Genomic DNA, 16331 nt, shown 5'->3' with positions numbered 1-16331 from the left:
CAAGGGGGAGGGGAGTTGCTTGCGCCCTAAAGGAGGAGTTATTCAGATTCATTGCAGTGGGCGGCGGCTGCAAAACGCACCATTCTTCTTGTTTTTGCTCTGCAAAGCAGCCTTTTCAAGGGTTGGCTTGGGTGACAAAATGTCTTGTGTAGGCGTGGGTTTGTCTCCCTCTCGCTCTCTCTCCCTAAGATGTGTCCGGCATAGGCCAGGGTGCCACTCGAGGCCCAAACCAATTCTGGTTATCGCTTCTCGGCCTTTTGGCTAAGATCAAGTGTAGTATCTGTTCTTATCAGTTTAATATCTGATACGTCCCCTATCTGGGGACCATATATTAAATGGATTTTTAGAACAGGGAGATGGAAAAAGAGCTTGCTCTGTCCACTCCACGCATTGACCTGGTATTGCAGTACCTCCAGGAACGGTGCACCCCTTCTTAACCCAGTTTCCAAAAGCAGAACTCGATTCACCTGATTCATATTAGCCCGATTAGCGAATTGAAATGAATTTTTATCTAACACACTTTTTACTTGCTTTATTCATCCAAATAGCAAACTCATCACCACTCAACTTCACCAACTCTGCTATGTCCCGTGCAGTATCTTGTTGTCAGTCTAATCTAGATCATGTGTAATTGAATGGAATAGATCCCTTTTGGACAAAGTGGAGTCAGATGCTGCAGTGACCACAGGTGTGTAGAGGATCTACAATTGGCATCTGGTGTTATCTCTCTGCTTCCACTCCAAATAAAGTTACCTGTTGTTACCTGAACGTCAAATACTAAGAATGGGCGGCCTATGAAAGAATTAGTACTTTCATTAAGTATACTAAACCGGCTAATTGGGAATAGACAAACTGTAAAAAGCCCTCTGAGAAAGCCCCTCTCTAACCTTTGTTAGTAAGCTTTTCTGTAGCCTGCCTGTTGATGTATTTTCGGTTTGAACAGTGCACAACATGAAGAGACGGAACACTGGCGGCTTGTCACAATGCCCCCCGATGACATCACAATAGCGCTGCTGCCTAGAAAACAAGCTGCGCAGAAGAAGTTGTTCTTTGGGTGGGAGGGTGGGCTAGTGGAAGGAGGGGGCAATCTCTTTTTTTCCCGGGTGGTAGGGGGATGACAGGAGAAGGGAAGCGGGTGGTGAGAAAGGTACAGAGGGCAGGGTTTGGGGGCTGGGAAGGAAAGGGAAAAGATTAGGGTTTGGGGATGATGAAAGGGCTTTCTACGGGTAAGGATGGCAAAGGGTGGCAGTGACGGAAAGTCAGGCAACCTGTCCTGTCCGTCTTTTTGTATCGTGAATTGGAAAGACTGCAAGGGGGAGGGGAGTTGCTTGCGCCCTAAAGGAGGAGTTATTCAGATTCATTGCAGTGGGCGGCGGCTGCAAAACGCACCATTCTTCTTGTTTTTGCTCTGCAAAGCAGCCTTTTCAAGGGTTGGCTTGGGTGACAAAATGTCTTGTGTAGGCGTGGGTTTGTCTCCCTCTCGCTCTCTCTCCCTAAGATGTGTCCGGCATAGGCCAGGGTGCCACTCGAGGCCCAAACCAATTCTGGTTATCGCTTCTCGGCCTTTTGGCTAAGATCAAGTGTAGTATCTGTTCTTATCAGTTTAATATCTGATACGTCCCCTATCTGGGGACCATATATTAAATGGATTTTTAGAACAGGGAGATGGAAAAAGAGCTTGCTCTGTCCACTCCACGCATTGACCTGGTATTGCAGTACCTCCAGGAACGGTGCACCCCTTCTTAACCCAGTTTCCAAAAGCAGAACTCGATTCACCTGATTCATATTAGCCCGATTAGCGAATTGAAATGAATTTTTATCTAACACACTTTTTACTTGCTTTATTCATCCAAATAGCAAACTCATCACCACTCAACTTCACCAACTCTGCTATGTCCCGTGCAGTATCTTGTTGTCAGTCTAATCTAGATCATGTGTAATTGAATGGAATAGATCCCTTTTGGACAAAGTGGAGTCAGATGCTGCAGTGACCACAGGTGTGAGAGGATCTACAATTGGCATCTGGTGTTATCTCTCTGCTTCCACTCCAAATAAAGTTACCTGTTGTTACCTGAACGTCAAATACTAAGAATGGGCGGCCTATGAAAGAATTAGTACTTTCATTAAGTATACTAAACCGGCTAATTGGGAATAGACAAACTGTAAAAAGCCCTCTGAGAAAGCCCCTCTCTAACCTTTGTTAGTAAGCTTTTCTGTAGCCTGCCTGTTGATGTATTTTCGGTTTGAACAGTGCACAACATGAAGAGACGGAACACTGGCGGCTTGTCACAATGCCCCCCGATGACATCACAATAGCGCTGCTGCCTAGAAAACAAGCTGCGCAGAAGAAGTTGTTCTTTGGGTGGGAGGGTGGGCTAGTGGAAGGAGGGGGCAATCTCTTTTTTTCCCGGGTGGTAGGGGGATGACAGGAGAAGGGAAGCGGGTGGTGAGAAAGGTACAGAGGGCAGGGTTTGGGGGCTGGGAAGGAAAGGGAAAAGATTAGGGTTTGGGGATGATGAAAGGGCTTTCTACGGGTAAGGATGGCAAAGGGTGGCAGTGACGGAAAGTCAGGCAACCTGTCCTGTCCGTCTTTTTGTATCGTGAATTGGAAAGACTGCAAGGGGGAGGGGAGTTGCTTGCGCCCTAAAGGAGGAGTTATTCAGATTCATTGCAGTGGGCGGCGGCTGCAAAACGCACCATTCTTCTTGTTTTTGCTCTGCAAAGCAGCCTTTTCAAGGGTTGGCTTGGGTGACAAAATGTCTTGTGTAGGCGTGGGTTTGTCTCCCTCTCGCTCTCTCTCCCTAAGATGTGTCCGGCATAGGCCAGGGTGCCACTCGAGGCCCAAACCAATTCTGGTTATCGCTTCTCGGCCTTTTGGCTAAGATCAAGTGTAGTATCTGTTCTTATCAGTTTAATATCTGATACGTCCCCTATCTGGGGACCATATATTAAATGGATTTTTAGAACAGGGAGATGGAAAAAGAGCTTGCTCTGTCCACTCCACGCATTGACCTGGTATTGCAGTACCTCCAGGAACGGTGCACCCCTTCTTAACCCAGTTTCCAAAAGCAGAACTCGATTCACCTGATTCATATTAGCCCGATTAGCGAATTGAAATGAATTTTTATCTAACACACTTTTTACTTGCTTTATTCATCCAAATAGCAAACTCATCACCACTCAACTTCACCAACTCTGCTATGTCCCGTGCAGTATCTTGTTGTCAGTCTAATCTAGATCATGTGTAATTGAATGGAATAGATCCCTTTTGGACAAAGTGGAGTCAGATGCTGCAGTGACCACAGGTGTGAGAGGATCTACAATTGGCATCTGGTGTTATCTCTCTGCTTCCACTCCAAATAAAGTTACCTGTTGTTACCTGAACGTCAAATACTAAGAATGGGCGGCCTATGAAAGAATTAGTACTTTCATTAAGTATACTAAACCGGCTAATTGGGAATAGACAAACTGTAAAAAGCCCTCTGAGAAAGCCCCTCTCTAACCTTTGTTAGTAAGCTTTTCTGTAGCCTGCCTGTTGATGTATTTTCGGTTTGAACAGTGCACAACATGAAGAGACGGAACACTGGCGGCTTGTCACAATGCCCCCCGATGACATCACAATAGCGCTGCTGCCTAGAAAACAAGCTGCGCAGAAGAAGTTGTTCTTTGGGTGGGAGGGTGGGCTAGTGGAAGGAGGGGGCAATCTCTTTTTTTCCCGGGTGGTAGGGGGATGACAGGAGAAGGGAAGCGGGTGGTGAGAAAGGTACAGAGGGCAGGGTTTGGGGGCTGGGAAGGAAAGGGAAAAGATTAGGGTTTGGGGATGATGAAAGGGCTTTCTACGGGTAAGGATGGCAAAGGGTGGCAGTGACGGAAAGTCAGGCAACCTGTCCTGTCCGTCTTTTTGTATCGTGAATTGGAAAGACTGCAAGGGGGAGGGGAGTTGCTTGCGCCCTAAAGGAGGAGTTATTCAGATTCATTGCAGTGGGCGGCGGCTGCAAAACGCACCATTCTTCTTGTTTTTGCTCTGCAAAGCAGCCTTTTCAAGGGTTGGCTTGGGTGACAAAATGTCTTGTGTAGGCGTGGGTTTGTCTCCCTCTCGCTCTCTCTCCCTAAGATGTGTCCGGCATAGGCCAGGGTGCCACTCGAGGCCCAAACCAATTCTGGTTATCGCTTCTCGGCCTTTTGGCTAAGATCAAGTGTAGTATCTGTTCTTATCAGTTTAATATCTGATACGTCCCCTATCTGGGGACCATATATTAAATGGATTTTTAGAACAGGGAGATGGAAAAAGAGCTTGCTCTGTCCACTCCACGCATTGACCTGGTATTGCAGTACCTCCAGGAACGGTGCACCCCTTCTTAACCCAGTTTCCAAAAGCAGAACTCGATTCACCTGATTCATATTAGCCCGATTAGCGAATTGAAATGAATTTTTATCTAACACACTTTTTACTTGCTTTATTCATCCAAATAGCAAACTCATCACCACTCAACTTCACCAACTCTGCTATGTCCCGTGCAGTATCTTGTTGTCAGTCTAATCTAGATCATGTGTAATTGAATGGAATAGATCCCTTTTGGACAAAGTGGAGTCAGATGCTGCAGTGACCACAGGTGTGAGAGGATCTACAATTGGCATCTGGTGTTATCTCTCTGCTTCCACTCCAAATAAAGTTACCTGTTGTTACCTGAACGTCAAATACTAAGAATGGGCGGCCTATGAAAGAATTAGTACTTTCATTAAGTATACTAAACCGGCTAATTGGGAATAGACAAACTGTAAAAAGCCCTCTGAGAAAGCCCCTCTCTAACCTTTGTTAGTAAGCTTTTCTGTAGCCTGCCTGTTGATGTATTTTCGGTTTGAACAGTGCACAACATGAAGAGACGGAACACTGGCGGCTTGTCACAATGCCCCCCGATGACATCACAATAGCGCTGCTGCCTAGAAAACAAGCTGCGCAGAAGAAGTTGTTCTTTGGGTGGGAGGGTGGGCTAGTGGAAGGAGGGGGCAATCTCTTTTTTTCCCGGGTGGTAGGGGGATGACAGGAGAAGGGAAGCGGGTGGTGAGAAAGGTACAGAGGGCAGGGTTTGGGGGCTGGGAAGGAAAGGGAAAAGATTAGGGTTTGGGGATGATGAAAGGGCTTTCTACGGGTAAGGATGGCAAAGGGTGGCAGTGACGGAAAGTCAGGCAACCTGTCCTGTCCGTCTTTTTGTATCGTGAATTGGAAAGACTGCAAGGGGGAGGGGAGTTGCTTGCGCCCTAAAGGAGGAGTTATTCAGATTCATTGCAGTGGGCGGCGGCTGCAAAACGCACCATTCTTCTTGTTTTTGCTCTGCAAAGCAGCCTTTTCAAGGGTTGGCTTGGGTGACAAAATGTCTTGTGTAGGCGTGGGTTTGTCTCCCTCTCGCTCTCTCTCCCTAAGATGTGTCCGGCATAGGCCAGGGTGCCACTCGAGGCCCAAACCAATTCTGGTTATCGCTTCTCGGCCTTTTGGCTAAGATCAAGTGTAGTATCTGTTCTTATCAGTTTAATATCTGATACGTCCCCTATCTGGGGACCATATATTAAATGGATTTTTAGAACAGGGAGATGGAAAAAGAGCTTGCTCTGTCCACTCCACGCATTGACCTGGTATTGCAGTACCTCCAGGAACGGTGCACCCCTTCTTAACCCAGTTTCCAAAAGCAGAACTCGATTCACCTGATTCATATTAGCCCGATTAGCGAATTGAAATGAATTTTTATCTAACACACTTTTTACTTGCTTTATTCATCCAAATAGCAAACTCATCACCACTCAACTTCACCAACTCTGCTATGTCCCGTGCAGTATCTTGTTGTCAGTCTAATCTAGATCATGTGTAATTGAATGGAATAGATCCCTTTTGGACAAAGTGGAGTCAGATGCTGCAGTGACCACAGGTGTGAGAGGATCTACAATTGGCATCTGGTGTTATCTCTCTGCTTCCACTCCAAATAAAGTTACCTGTTGTTACCTGAACGTCAAATACTAAGAATGGGCGGCCTATGAAAGAATTAGTACTTTCATTAAGTATACTAAACCGGCTAATTGGGAATAGACAAACTGTAAAAAGCCCTCTGAGAAAGCCCCTCTCTAACCTTTGTTAGTAAGCTTTTCTGTAGCCTGCCTGTTGATGTATTTTCGGTTTGAACAGTGCACAACATGAAGAGACGGAACACTGGCGGCTTGTCACAATGCCCCCCGATGACATCACAATAGCGCTGCTGCCTAGAAAACAAGCTGCGCAGAAGAAGTTGTTCTTTGGGTGGGAGGGTGGGCTAGTGGAAGGAGGGGCAATCTCTTTTTTTCCCGGGTGGTAGGGGGATGACAGGAGAAGGGAAGCGGGTGGTGAGAAAGGTACAGAGGGCAGGGTTTGGGGGCTGGGAAGGAAAGGGAAAAGATTAGGGTTTGGGGATGATGAAAGGGCTTTCTACGGGTAAGGATGGCAAAGGGTGGCAGTGACGGAAAGTCAGGCAACCTGTCCTGTCCGTCTTTTTGTATCGTGAATTGGAAAGACTGCAAGGGGGAGGGGAGTTGCTTGCGCCCTAAAGGAGGAGTTATTCAGATTCATTGCAGTGGGCGGCGGCTGCAAAACGCACCATTCTTCTTGTTTTTGCTCTGCAAAGCAGCCTTTTCAAGGGTTGGCTTGGGTGACAAAATGTCTTGTGTAGGCGTGGGTTTGTCTCCCTCTCGCTCTCTCTCCCTAAGATGTGTCCGGCATAGGCCAGGGTGCCACTCGAGGCCCAAACCAATTCTGGTTATCGCTTCTCGGCCTTTTGGCTAAGATCAAGTGTAGTATCTGTTCTTATCAGTTTAATATCTGATACGTCCCCTATCTGGGGACCATATATTAAATGGATTTTTAGAACAGGGAGATGGAAAAAGAGCTTGCTCTGTCCACTCCACGCATTGACCTGGTATTGCAGTACCTCCAGGAACGGTGCACCCCTTCTTAACCCAGTTTCCAAAAGCAGAACTCGATTCACCTGATTCATATTAGCCCGATTAGCGAATTGAAATGAATTTTTATCTAACACACTTTTTACTTGCTTTATTCATCCAAATAGCAAACTCATCACCACTCAACTTCACCAACTCTGCTATGTCCCGTGCAGTATCTTGTTGTCAGTCTAATCTAGATCATGTGTAATTGAATGGAATAGATCCCTTTTGGACAAAGTGGAGTCAGATGCTGCAGTGACCACAGGTGTGAGAGGATCTACAATTGGCATCTGGTGTTATCTCTCTGCTTCCACTCCAAATAAAGTTACCTGTTGTTACCTGAACGTCAAATACTAAGAATGGGCGGCCTATGAAAGAATTAGTACTTTCATTAAGTATACTAAACCGGCTAATTGGGAATAGACAAACTGTAAAAAGCCCTCTGAGAAAGCCCCTCTCTAACCTTTGTTAGTAAGCTTTTCTGTAGCCTGCCTGTTGATGTATTTTCGGTTTGAACAGTGCACAACATGAAGAGACGGAACACTGGCGGCTTGTCACAATGCCCCCCGATGACATCACAATAGCGCTGCTGCCTAGAAAACAAGCTGCGCAGAAGAAGTTGTTCTTTGGGTGGGAGGGTGGGCTAGTGGAAGGAGGGGGCAATCTCTTTTTTTCCCGGGTGGTAGGGGGATGACAGGAGAAGGGAAGCGGGTGGTGAGAAAGGTACAGAGGGCAGGGTTTGGGGGCTGGGAAGGAAAGGGAAAAGATTAGGGTTTGGGGATGATGAAAGGGCTTTCTACGGGTAAGGATGGCAAAGGGTGGCAGTGACGGAAAGTCAGGCAACCTGTCCTGTCCGTCTTTTTGTATCGTGAATTGGAAAGACTGCAAGGGGGAGGGGAGTTGCTTGCGCCCTAAAGGAGGAGTTATTCAGATTCATTGCAGTGGGCGGCGGCTGCAAAACGCACCATTCTTCTTGTTTTTGCTCTGCAAAGCAGCCTTTTCAAGGGTTGGCTTGGGTGACAAAATGTCTTGTGTAGGCGTGGGTTTGTCTCCCTCTCGCTCTCTCTCCCTAAGATGTGTCCGGCATAGGCCAGGGTGCCACTCGAGGCCCAAACCAATTCTGGTTATCGCTTCTTGGCCTTTTGGCTAAGATCAAGTGTAGTATCTGTTCTTATCAGTTTAATATCTGATACGTCCCCTATCTGGGGACCATATATTAAATGGATTTTTAGAACAGGGAGATGGAAAAAGAGCTTGCTCTGTCCACTCCACGCATTGACCTGGTATTGCAGTACCTCCAGGAACGGTGCACCCCTTCTTAACCCAGTTTCCAAAAGCAGAACTCGATTCACCTGATTCATATTAGCCCGATTAGCGAATTGAAATGAATTTTTATCTAACACACTTTTTACTTGCTTTATTCATCCAAATAGCAAACTCATCACCACTCAACTTCACCAACTCTGCTATGTCCCGTGCAGTATCTTGTTGTCAGTCTAATCTAGATCATGTGTAATTGAATGGAATAGATCCCTTTTGGACAAAGTGGAGTCAGATGCTGCAGTGACCACAGGTGTGAGAGGATCTACAATTGGCATCTGGTGTTATCTCTCTGCTTCCACTCCAAATAAAGTTACCTGTTGTTACCTGAACGTCAAATACTAAGAATGGGCGGCCTATGAAAGAATTAGTACTTTCATTAAGTATACTAAACTGGCTAATTGGGAATAGACAAACTGTAAAAAGCCCTCTGAGAAAGCCCCTCTCTAACCTTTGTTAGTAAGCTTTTCTGTAGCCTGCCTGTTGATGTATTTTCGGTTTGAACAGTGCACAACATGAAGAGACGGAACACTGGCGGCTTGTCACAATGCCCCCCGATGACATCACAATAGCGCTGCTGCCTAGAAAACAAGCTGCGCAGAAGAAGTTGTTCTTTGGGTGGGAGGGTGGGCTAGTGGAAGGAGGGGGCAATCTCTTTTTTTCCCGGGTGGTAGGGGGATGACAGGAGAAGGGAAGCGGGTGGTGAGAAAGGTACAGAGGGCAGGGTTTGGGGGCTGGGAAGGAAAGGGAAAAGATTAGGGTTTGGGGATGATGAAAGGGCTTTCTACGGGTAAGGATGGCAAAGGGTGGCAGTGACGGAAAGTCAGGCAACCTGTCCTGTCCGTCTTTTTGTATCGTGAATTGGAAAGACTGCAAGGGGGAGGGGAGTTGCTTGCGCCCTAAAGGAGGAGTTATTCAGATTCATTGCAGTGGGCGGCGGCTGCAAAACGCACCATTCTTCTTGTTTTTGCTCTGCAAAGCAGCCTTTTCAAGGGTTGGCTTGGGTGACAAAATGTCTTGTGTAGGCGTGGGTTTGTCTCCCTCTCGCTCTCTCTCCCTAAGATGTGTCCGGCATAGGCCAGGGTGCCACTCGAGGCCCAAACCAATTCTGGTTATCGCTTCTCGGCCTTTTGGCTAAGATCAAGTGTAGTATCTGTTCTTATCAGTTTAATATCTGATACGTCCCCTATCTGGGGACCATATATTAAATGGATTTTTAGAACAGGGAGATGGAAAAAGAGCTTGCTCTGTCCACTCCACGCATTGACCTGGTATTGCAGTACCTCCAGGAACGGTGCACCCCTTCTTAACCCAGTTTCCAAAAGCAGAACTCGATTCACCTGATTCATATTAGCCCGATTAGCGAATTGAAATGAATTTTTATCTAACACACTTTTTACTTGCTTTATTCATCCAAATAGCAAACTCATCACCACTCAACTTCACCAACTCTGCTATGTCCCGTGCAGTATCTTGTTGTCAGTCTAATCTAGATCATGTGTAATTGAATGGAATAGATCCCTTTTGGACAAAGTGGAGTCAGATGCTGCAGTGACCACAGGTGTGAGAGGATCTACAATTGGCATCTGGTGTTATCTCTCTGCTTCCACTCCAAATAAAGTTACCTGTTGTTACCTGAACGTCAAATACTAAGAATGGGCGGCCTATGAAAGAATTAGTACTTTCATTAAGTATACTAAACCGGCTAATTGGGAATAGACAAACTGTAAAAAGCCCTCTGAGAAAGCCCCTCTCTAACCTTTGTTAGTAAGCTTTTCTGTAGCCTGCCTGTTGATGTATTTTCGGTTTGAACAGTGCACAACATGAAGAGACGGAACACTGGCGGCTTGTCACAATGCCCCCCGATGACATCACAATAGCGCTGCTGCCTAGAAAACAAGCTGCGCAGAAGAAGTTGTTCTTTGGGTGGGAGGGTGGGCTAGTGGAAGGAGGGGGCAATCTCTTTTTTTCCCGGGTGGTAGGGGGATGACAGGAGAAGGGAAGCGGGTGGTGAGAAAGGTACAGAGGGCAGGGTTTGGGGGCTGGGAAGGAAAGGGAAAAGATTAGGGTTTGGGGATGATGAAAGGGCTTTCTACGGGTAAGGATGGCAAAGGGTGGCAGTGACGGAAAGTCAGGCAACCTGTCCTGTCCGTCTTTTTGTATCGTGAATTGGAAAGACTGCAAGGGGGAGGGGAGTTGCTTGCGCCCTAAAGGAGGAGTTATTCAGATTCATTGCAGTGGGCGGCGGCTGCAAAACGCACCATTCTTCTTGTTTTTGCTCTGCAAAGCAGCCTTTTCAAGGGTTGGCTTGGGTGACAAAATGTCTTGTGTAGGCGTGGGTTTGTCTCCCTCTCGCTCTCTCTCCCTAAGATGTGTCCGGCATAGGCCAGGGTGCCACTCGAGGCCCAAACCAATTCTGGTTATCGCTTCTCGGCCTTTTGGCTAAGATCAAGTGTAGTATCTGTTCTTATCAGTTTAATATCTGATACGTCCCCTATCTGGGGACCATATATTAAATGGATTTTTAGAACAGGGAGATGGAAAAAGAGCTTGCTCTGTCCACTCCACGCATTGACCTGGTATTGCAGTACCTCCAGGAACGGTGCACCCCTTCTTAACCCAGTTTCCAAAAGCAGAACTCGATTCACCTGATTCATATTAGCCCGATTAGCGAATTGAAATGAATTTTTATCTAACACACTTTTTACTTGCTTTATTCATCCAAATAGCAAACTCATCACCACTCAACTTCACCAACTCTGCTATGTCCCGTGCAGTATCTTGTTGTCAGTCTAATCTAGATCATGTGTAATTGAATGGAATAGATCCCTTTTGGACAAAGTGGAGTCAGATGCTGCAGTGACCACAGGTGTGAGAGGATCTACAATTGGCATCTGGTGTTATCTCTCTGCTTCCACTCCAAATAAAGTTACCTGTTGTTACCTGAACGTCAAATACTAAGAATGGGCGGCCTATGAAAGAATTAGTACTTTCATTAAGTATACTAAACCGGCTAATTGGGAATAGACAAACTGTAAAAAGCCCTCTGAGAAAGCCCCTCTCTAACCTTTGTTAGTAAGCTTTTCTGTAGCCTGCCTGTTGATGTATTTTCGGTTTGAACAGTGCACAACATGAAGAGACGGAACACTGGCGGCTTGTCACAATGCCCCCCGATGACATCACAATAGCGCTGCTGCCTAGAAAACAAGCTGCGCAGAAGAAGTTGTTCTTTGGGTGGGAGGGTGGGCTAGTGGAAGGAGGGGGCAATCTCTTTTTTTCCCGGGTGGTAGGGGGATGACAGGAGAAGGGAAGCGGGTGGTGAGAAAGGTACAGAGGGCAGGGTTTGGGGGCTGGGAAGGAAAGGGAAAAGATTAGGGTTTGGGGATGATGAAAGGGCTTTCTACGGGTAAGGATGGCAAAGGGTGGCAGTGACGGAAAGTCAGGCAACCTGTCCTGTCCGTCTTTTTGTATCGTGAATTGGAAAGACTGCAAGGGGGAGGGGAGTTGCTTGCGCCCTAAAGGAGGAGTTATTCAGATTCATTGCAGTGGGCGGCGGCTGCAAAACGCACCATTCTTCTTGTTTTTGCTCTGCAAAGCAGCCTTTTCAAGGGTTGGCTTGGGTGACAAAATGTCTTGTGTAGGCGTGGGTTTGTCTCCCTCTCGCTCTCTCTCCCTAAGATGTGTCCGGCATAGGCCAGGGTGCCACTCGAGGCCCAAACCAATTCTGGTTATCGCTTCTCGGCCTTTTGGCTAAGATCAAGTGTAGTATCTGTTCTTATCAGTTTAATATCTGATACGTCCCCTATCTGGGGACCATATATTAAATGGATTTTTAGAACAGGGAGATGGAAAAAGAGCTTGCTCTGTCCACTCCACGCATTGACCTGGTATTGCAGTACCTCCAGGAACGGTGCACCCCTTCTTAACCCAGTTTCCAAAAGCAGAACTCGATTCACCTGATTCATATTAGCCCGATTAGCGAATTGAAATGAATTTTTATCTAACACACTTTTTACTTGCTTTATTCATCCAAATAGCAAACTCATCACCACTCAACTTCACCAACTCTGCTATGTCCCGTGCAGTATCTTGTTGTCAGTCTAATCTAGATCATGTGTAATTGAATGGAATAGATCCCTTTTGGACAAAGTGGAGTCAGATGCTGCAGTGACCACAGGTGTGAGAGGATCTACAATTGGCATCTGGTGTTATCTCTCTGCTTCCACTCCAAATAAAGTTACCTGTTGTTACCTGAACGTCAAATACTAAGAATGGGCGGCCTATGAAAGAATTAGTACTTTCATTAAGTATACTAAACCGGCTAATTGGGAATAGACAAACTGTAAAAAGCCCTCTGAGAAAGCCCCTCTCTAACCTTTGTTAGTAAGCTTTTCTGTAGCCTGCCTGTTGATGTATTTTCGGTTTGAACAGTGCACAACATGAAGAGACGGAACACTGGCGGCTTGTCACAATGCCCCCCGATGACATCACAATAGCGCTGCTGCCTAGAAAACAAGCTGCGCAGAAGAAGTTGTTCTTTGGGTGGGAGGGTGGGCTAGTGGAAGGAGGGGGCAATCTCTTTTTTTCCCGGGTGGTAGGGGGATGACAGGAGAAGGGAAGCGGGTGGTGAGAAAGGTACAGAGGGCAGGGTTTGGGGGCTGGGAAGGAAAGGGAAAAGATTAGGGTTTGGGGATGATGAAAGGGCTTTCTACGGGTAAGGATGGCAAAGGGTGGCAGTGACGGAAAGTCAGGCAACCTGTCCTGTCCGTCTTTTTGTATCGTGAATTGGAAAGACTGCAAGGGGGAGGGGAGTTGCTTGCGCCCTAAAGGAGGAGTTATTCAGATTCATTGCAGTGGGCGGCGGCTGCAAAACGCACCATTCTTCTTGTTTTTGCTCTGCAAAGCAGCCTTTTCAAGGGTTGGCTTGGGTGACAAAATGTCTTGTGTAGGCGTGGGTTTGTCTCCCTCTCGCTCTCTCTCCCTAAGATGTGTCCGGCATAGGCCAGGGTGCCACTCGAGGCCCAAACCAATTCTGGTTATCGCTTCTCGGCCTTTTGGCTAAGATCAAGTGTAGTATCTGTTCTTATCAGTTTAATATCTGATACGTCCCCTATCTGGGGACCATATATTAAATGGATTTTTAGAACAGGGAGATGGAAAAAGAGCTTGCTCTGTCCACTCCACGCATTGACCTGGTATTGCAGTACCTCCAGGAACGGTGCACCCCTTCTTAACCCAGTTTCCAAAAGCAGAACTCGATTCACCTGATTCATATTAGCCCGATTAGCGAATTGAAATGAATTTTTATCTAACACACTTTTTACTTGCTTTATTCATCCAAATAGCAAACTCATCACCACTCAACTTCACCAACTCTGCTATGTCCCGTGCAGTATCTTGTTGTCAGTCTAATCTAGATCATGTGTAATTGAATGGAATAGATCCCTTTTGGACAAAGTGGAGTCAGATGCTGCAGTGACCACAGGTGTGAGAGGATCTACAATTGGCATCTGGTGTTATCTCTCTGCTTCCACTCCAAATAAAGTTACCTGTTGTTACCTGAACGTCAAATACTAAGAATGGGCGGCCTATGAAAGAATTAGTACTTTCATTAAGTATACTAAACCGGCTAATTGGGAATAGACAAACTGTAAAAAGCCCTCTGAGAAAGCCCCTCTCTAACCTTTGTTAGTAAGCTTTTCTGTAGCCTGCCTGTTGATGTATTTTCGGTTTGAACAGTGCACAACATGAAGAGACGGAACACTGGCGGCTTGTCACAATGCCCCCCGATGACATCACAATAGCGCTGCTGCCTAGAAAACAAGCTGCGCAGAAGAAGTTGTTCTTTGGGTGGGAGGGTGGGCTAGTGGAAGGAGGGGGCAATCTCTTTTTTTCCCGGGTGGTAGGGGGATGACAGGAGAAGGGAAGCGGGTGGTGAGAAAGGTACAGAGGGCAGGGTTTGGGGGCTGGGAAGGAAAGGGAAAAGATTAGGGTTTGGGGATGATGAAAGGGCTTTCTACGGGTAAGGATGGCAAAGGGTGGCAGTGACGGAAAGTCAGGCAACCTGTCCTGTCCGTCTTTTTGTATCGTGAATTGGAAAGACTGCAAGGGGGAGGGGAGTTGCTTGCGCCCTAAAGGAGGAGTTATTCAGATTCATTGCAGTGGGCGGCGGCTGCAAAACGCACCATTCTTCTTGTTTTTGCTCTGCAAAGCAGCCTTTTCAAGGGTTGGCTTGGGTGACAAAATGTCTTGTGTAGGCGTGGGTTTGTCTCCCTCTCGCTCTCTCTCCCTAAGATGTGTCCGGCATAGGCCAGGGTGCCACTCGAGGCCCAAACCAATTCTGGTTATCGCTTCTCGGCCTTTTGGCTAAGATCAAGTGTAGTATCTGTTCTTATCAGTTTAATATCTGATACGTCCCCTATCTGGGGACCATATATTAAATGGATTTTTAGAACAGGGAGATGGAAAAAGAGCTTGCTCTGTCCACTCCACGCATTGACCTGGTATTGCAGTACCTCCAGGAACGGTGCACCCCTTCTTAACCCAGTTTCCAAAAGCAGAACTCGATTCACCTGATTCATATTAGCCCGATTAGCGAATTGAAATGAATTTTTATCTAACACACTTTTTACTTGCTTTATTCATCCAAATAGCAAACTCATCACCACTCAACTTCACCAACTCTGCTATGTCCCGTGCAGTATCTTGTTGTCAGTCTAATCTAGATCATGTGTAATTGAATGGAATAGATCCCTTTTGGACAAAGTGGAGTCAGATGCTGCAGTGACCACAGGTGTGAGAGGATCTACAATTGGCATCTGGTGTTATCTCTCTGCTTCCACTCCAAATAAAGTTACCTGTTGTTACCTGAACGTCAAATACTAAGAATGGGCGGCCTATGAAAGAATTAGTACTTTCATTAAGTATACTAAACCGGCTAATTGGGAATAGACAAACTGTAAAAAGCCCTCTGAGAAAGCCCCTCTCTAACCTTTGTTAGTAAGCTTTTCTGTAGCCTGCCTGTTGATGTATTTTCGGTTTGAACAGTGCACAACATGAAGAGACGGAACACTGGCGGCTTGTCACAATGCCCCCCGATGACATCACAATAGCGCTGCTGCCTAGAAAACAAGCTGCGCAGAAGAAGTTGTTCTTTGGGTGGGAGGGTGGGCTAGTGGAAGGAGGGGGCAATCTCTTTTTTTCCCGGGTGGTAGGGGGATGACAGGAGAAGGGAAGCGGGTGGTGAGAAAGGTACAGAGGGCAGGGTTTGGGGGCTGGGAAGGAAAGGGAAAAGATTAGGGTTTGGGGATGATGAAAGGGCTTTCTACGGGTAAGGATGGCAAAGGGTGGCAGTGACGGAAAGTCAGGCAACCTGTCCTGTCCGTCTTTTTGTATCGTGAATTGGAAAGACTGCAAGGGGGAGGGGAGTTGCTTGCGCCCTAAAGGAGGAGTTATTCAGATTCATTGCAGTGGGCGGCGGCTGCAAAACGCACCATTCTTCTTGTTTTTGCTCTGCAAAGCAGCCTTTTCAAGGGTTGGCTTGGGTGACAAAATGTCTTGTGTAGGCGTGGGTTTGTCTCCCTCTCGCTCTCTCTCCCTAAGATGTGTCCGGCATAGGCCAGGGTGCCACTCGAGGCCCAAACCAATTCTGGTTATCGCTTCTCGGCCTTTTGGCTAAGATCAAGTGTAGTATCTGTTCTTATCAGTTTAATATCTGATACGTCCCCTATCTGGGGACCATATATTAAATGGATTTTTAGAACAGGGAGATGGAAAAAGAGCTTGCTCTGTCCACTCCACGCATTGACCTGGTATTGCAGTACCTCCAGGAACGGTGCACCCCTTCTTAACCCAGTTTCCAAAAGCAGAACTCGATTCACCTGATTCATATTAGCCCGATTAGCGAATTGAAATGAATTTTTATCTAACACACTTTTTACTTGCTTTATTCATCCAAATAGCAAACTCATCACCACTCAACTTCACCAACTCTGCTATGTCCCGTGCAGTATCTTGTTGTCAGTCTAATCTAGATCATGTGTAATTGA

The 16331-nt window shown here is 46.6% G+C and overlaps 13 non-coding genes across 13 annotated transcripts; all 13 read left to right on the top strand.

The window, feature by feature from the left end:
* The first annotated feature begins 241 nt into the window (after positions 1-241).
* LOC142284409 (U2 spliceosomal RNA) lies at positions 242-432 on the top strand. Its single transcript, XR_012745917.1, has one exon. It is a non-coding gene; the product is annotated as a U2 spliceosomal RNA (small nuclear RNA).
* Positions 433-1550: 1118 nt separating this feature from the next.
* Positions 1551-1741, top strand: LOC142284407 (U2 spliceosomal RNA). The gene has a single exon (XR_012745916.1). It is a non-coding gene; the product is annotated as a U2 spliceosomal RNA (small nuclear RNA).
* Positions 1742-2858: 1117 nt separating this feature from the next.
* Positions 2859-3049, top strand: LOC142284406 (U2 spliceosomal RNA). Its single transcript, XR_012745915.1, has one exon. It is a non-coding gene; the product is annotated as a U2 spliceosomal RNA (small nuclear RNA).
* A 1117-nt stretch (positions 3050-4166) lies between these two features.
* On the top strand, positions 4167-4357 carry LOC142284405 (U2 spliceosomal RNA). The gene has a single exon (XR_012745914.1). It is a non-coding gene; the product is annotated as a U2 spliceosomal RNA (small nuclear RNA).
* Positions 4358-5474: 1117 nt separating this feature from the next.
* On the top strand, positions 5475-5665 carry LOC142284403 (U2 spliceosomal RNA). Its single transcript, XR_012745912.1, has one exon. It is a non-coding gene; the product is annotated as a U2 spliceosomal RNA (small nuclear RNA).
* Positions 5666-6781: 1116 nt separating this feature from the next.
* LOC142284401 (U2 spliceosomal RNA) lies at positions 6782-6972 on the top strand. The gene has a single exon (XR_012745911.1). It is a non-coding gene; the product is annotated as a U2 spliceosomal RNA (small nuclear RNA).
* Positions 6973-8089: 1117 nt separating this feature from the next.
* On the top strand, positions 8090-8280 carry LOC142284351 (U2 spliceosomal RNA). Its single transcript, XR_012745871.1, has one exon. It is a non-coding gene; the product is annotated as a U2 spliceosomal RNA (small nuclear RNA).
* Positions 8281-9397: 1117 nt separating this feature from the next.
* On the top strand, positions 9398-9588 carry LOC142284400 (U2 spliceosomal RNA). Its single transcript, XR_012745910.1, has one exon. It is a non-coding gene; the product is annotated as a U2 spliceosomal RNA (small nuclear RNA).
* A 1117-nt stretch (positions 9589-10705) lies between these two features.
* LOC142284399 (U2 spliceosomal RNA) lies at positions 10706-10896 on the top strand. The gene has a single exon (XR_012745909.1). It is a non-coding gene; the product is annotated as a U2 spliceosomal RNA (small nuclear RNA).
* Positions 10897-12013: 1117 nt separating this feature from the next.
* On the top strand, positions 12014-12204 carry LOC142284398 (U2 spliceosomal RNA). The gene has a single exon (XR_012745908.1). It is a non-coding gene; the product is annotated as a U2 spliceosomal RNA (small nuclear RNA).
* A 1117-nt stretch (positions 12205-13321) lies between these two features.
* On the top strand, positions 13322-13512 carry LOC142284397 (U2 spliceosomal RNA). Its single transcript, XR_012745907.1, has one exon. It is a non-coding gene; the product is annotated as a U2 spliceosomal RNA (small nuclear RNA).
* Positions 13513-14629: 1117 nt separating this feature from the next.
* On the top strand, positions 14630-14820 carry LOC142284396 (U2 spliceosomal RNA). Its single transcript, XR_012745906.1, has one exon. It is a non-coding gene; the product is annotated as a U2 spliceosomal RNA (small nuclear RNA).
* Positions 14821-15937: 1117 nt separating this feature from the next.
* Positions 15938-16128, top strand: LOC142284395 (U2 spliceosomal RNA). Its single transcript, XR_012745905.1, has one exon. It is a non-coding gene; the product is annotated as a U2 spliceosomal RNA (small nuclear RNA).
* The last annotated feature ends 203 nt before the right edge of the window (positions 16129-16331 follow it).

The sequence above is a fragment of the Anomaloglossus baeobatrachus genome, unplaced genomic scaffold (assembly GCF_048569485.1).
Source record: "Anomaloglossus baeobatrachus isolate aAnoBae1 unplaced genomic scaffold, aAnoBae1.hap1 Scaffold_569, whole genome shotgun sequence".
Taxonomy (NCBI): domain Eukaryota; kingdom Metazoa; phylum Chordata; class Amphibia; order Anura; family Aromobatidae; genus Anomaloglossus; species Anomaloglossus baeobatrachus.
The sequence above is the reverse complement of the archived record's forward strand: the minus strand, read 5'-3'. Positions and strand labels throughout refer to the sequence as shown.